The sequence below is a fragment of the Hevea brasiliensis genome, chromosome 8 (genome assembly GCF_030052815.1).
Source record: "Hevea brasiliensis isolate MT/VB/25A 57/8 chromosome 8, ASM3005281v1, whole genome shotgun sequence".
Classification (NCBI taxonomy): Eukaryota; Viridiplantae; Streptophyta; class Magnoliopsida; order Malpighiales; family Euphorbiaceae; genus Hevea; species Hevea brasiliensis.
In genome coordinates, this window is record NC_079500.1 from 77,951,571 (window position 1) to 77,955,235 (window position 3,665).

The 3,665-nt window shown below is 33.5% G+C and overlaps 1 non-coding gene across 1 annotated transcript; it reads left to right on the top strand.

Annotated features, from left to right (window-relative positions):
- Nucleotides 1–2,705: 2,705 nt before the first annotated feature.
- LOC131182628 (small nucleolar RNA R71) lies at nucleotides 2,706–2,812 on the top strand. The gene has a single exon (XR_009150891.1). It is a non-coding gene; the product is annotated as a small nucleolar RNA R71 (small nucleolar RNA).
- Nucleotides 2,813–3,665: the final 853 nt, after the last annotated feature.

The window sequence follows — 3,665 nt, forward strand, 5'->3', positions numbered from 1 at the left end:
TTCATCAGATGCTGCAAAGGAAGCTATTTGGATAAAGAAGTTCATGATAGAACTTATAGTAATTCCTTCCATTGAGTCAACAGTTCCACTACACTGTGACAATAATGGAGCAGTCATACAGGCGCTACCACATTATCAGAGAAATAGTTGGGCAACGCAATGTAGCCATGCAGAAAATAGCATTAGCTGAAAATCCAACTGATCCATTCACTAAGCCTATGTCACAAACTCAGCTAGACCGTCATCTTGAGAAGATGGTTCTAAGATTTTGTAATGAATGACTCTAGTGCTAGTGGGAGATTGTTAGTAGTATGCCCTAGAGCATATCATTTAGTATGTATCTTGTACATATTTTTATTAATAAAAGGCATTTCCACTTTTCCGTTTACATAACATATTTATGTGTAATAGAAAAGGTCCATTGATATTTTGTTAGAAATTCTATTCTTAAGTTGTTAAGAATATGAGTGACAGTATTTCTAGTACAAAGTATCATAAATAGGTTCACAGTCAATGATACTTCATAATAAGGATATGACTTATCCAGAAAGATTGTATTCATGTTTGTTACCAAGTTATTTATATGATATATAAATAAGATGGAATGGTGAGTCTCATGCCATATAGCAAACATGATAGGCACTTATAAATGATAAATAGGCCGAACCAGTGACACTTATGACAAGCACATGGAGTTTACTCTTGCCAATGTTTTGTCATAAATCATATCAGTGCATATAATATTTAGACCTGAGATAGCATAGTTATCTTGTATATAGGTAGTTTGAGTTTGATACTGCTTTCATACTTGTACTGTGTATGGGTATATGGGCATGTGTTGGCTCCTACTAGTTATATATGGAGGTAGGTGTTGATCAAGATGTAATCTGTTCCTCTAAGTAAATAGAGATAAAATCCTATATTCATTTAATTGTTCTTGATGTTTCAAGTTCCTGGCCAAGACAGATAGATTTATTCAGAAAAGAGTTTCTGATGAGAAAATCTTTTTAATCAAGAACTGGAATTAAAAGAGAACATAATATTCATAGCAAATGGAGTTTGACATAAACCATGACTCCAGCTTGAGTTGGGATTTTGTAACAGAGAGATTCCAGTGCATGGTAACATATGATTATAGGTTCATTTAAGGTAAACCTTATTACTAATTGGGTGGCTATGGCATGCTATGCTAGGTGTTAACCATGGTCTATGAGGTGCATAAAATGATTTAGAGAAATCATTTATGGTAAGAAAGAGTTATAATGATATTAAGAGTTGATATCATATCTCATTGCCAATTAGTGATGAGCCTAGTAAGTCACACACATACACAAGTTATCACCTAATTAAATATAATTTAATTAATTAATTAAAAAGTTTAATTGATTAATTAAATAGGATTAGTTTGCAATTAGATTGCAAAGTCCCTAGCATGACTTGAAACCAAATCTAGATTATTGGATGTATAGTATAAGTTAAATTTATATTTAAAGTGTTTAAATATGAATTTAATTAATGAGAAATTAATTAATAGAGATTAATTAATTAATTAATTAATATTTGATATAAATTGATTAGAAGAAAAGAAATAATTATTTTGGGTTAAGAACTCAAAAATAAGACACAAGGGTATTTTGGTCATTTCATAGGGTGACATGTGGCACCATGAGATGGTGTCACATGGCATTACACATAAGCTTGCCAAATGTCTTTTAATCATGTAAGATGATTAAAATTAAGATTAAATATAGGTTTAACACTTGGTATAATGTGATTGGGTCAATTAAACCTAGAACCAATCAGAGGGTGACATGTGGCAAGGGTTTAATGTGTTGACCTAGCTATATAAGTGTTGTTATGAATTAAAAATAAGACAACCAGCAGCCACACCTCCTTTGTCACGCCATTTTGAGGCTCTCCATCTCTTCTTCTTCATCTCTCATCAATTCAAAGAGATTAGCCATCAATCTATTGAATTAAAAATACTAGAAATCATTTCCAGTGTCCTGTTTACATCATTAATCTCTTAAAAGGCAGAACTTGATTTTTTAAATAATAGAAAAAGCTTTAGAAGCTGTTCAAGGGCTGCCATAGGTGTTCTTGGTGTGGACAAGCTAGAGGGACAGCATCTGGTGTCCTGAAGACGCATCTTAAAGGCGCAAATACACTGTAGTGCATCAAGAGGTTAATGTGTTTGTTCTTGATTTAATCTAGGGTTCTAAAATTAATCTGATTAATTTTAAAATCTTAAATGGCAAATACAGATCCAAAAACATATTAAAAGAGTTTTAATATGTTGTTTATCACTGAAATCAAATAGATAAAAATAAATCTTGCATGATGCATGTGACCCTAGGTGAAAATTTTGAATTCAATGGCATAAACTTGTGTTTTTCACGCTTCCGTTCCTTCAAATTCCACATACCTTAACAGTTTGCATATTTCCTACAGCCAACTGCCTCACTAAAGAAGTTAAATCAAAAATCTATTTCTCAAGGTTAGATGTACTTACCTCATTAACCTTCATAGGTGTGTGGTCCATTCTCATTCCAAACTATTGAGAATTTGCTGCCATATTAGCAATTAGCCTCCTTGCTTCATCTGGTGTCTTATCAACCAAAGCTCCTCCACTAGTAGTATCTATCATACTGCAGTCCATTGGTAGAAGTCCTTTATAGAAATTTTGAATTAACAGCTGCTCACTTATTTGATGATGGGGACAGCTTGCACACAGTTTCTTAAATCGTTCCCAATACTCATACAAGCTCTCTCAATTGTACTGCCGAATGCCACAAATTTCTTTTCTTATGTTGGCAGCACGGGAAGCAAGAAATTACTTCTCCAGAAATATCTGCTTCATCCCATTCCATGAGTTGACAGATCCGAAAGGAAGGTAATTCAACCAATCCTTAGCTGTGCCCTCCAATGAGAAAGGGAAAGCCCGAAGCTTGATTTGATCCTCTGAAACTCCTTGAGGTTTCATGCTGGAACACACAATATGAAATTCTTTTAAATGCTTATGCGGATCCTCACCTGCAAGACCATGAAACTTAGGCAACAAATGGATTAGTCTAGATTTCAACTCGAAAGCAACATTTAAAGTAGGGTATTGAATACACAAAGGCTGTTGTTTTAAATCAGGAGCAGCCAACTCTTTCAAAGTCATAGCAACCATGGTTTCGTTTTCAAAATTTGACTCTGAATCCAAATTCGAATCTAAACTTAACTCCCTTGGAGATTAGATTCCTTTAGATGTACTCGGAATTAGCCTACCTTACTTAGCCAATTTTCTCAACTTTTTAACTGTTTTTTCTACTTCTGGATCAAAGATCAACTCACCAGATTGAAAAGTTCTTGTCATAAACAAAGAGAAATCAAAGTAAAAACAGAAAAATGCCTCAAAACCCTAGAAAACAATGGAATTTGGCCTTAAGAAGGTGGGGCCAAGGAATCCTATGGATTGATTGGTCTTGATCAGAGCGTAGTTTCTTCCAAAATAGGTATGGGCCGCCCTCCATATTCAACCAAAATCCTTAATGAACAGTAACAATGAACAGTAACACAGTAATTATTATTAATTTTTTTTTCAAAAACCTAAAAATAGCAACAACTTACAAACAATATTAATAACAAAATATCTAACACCAAAAACACAAAATCAAATA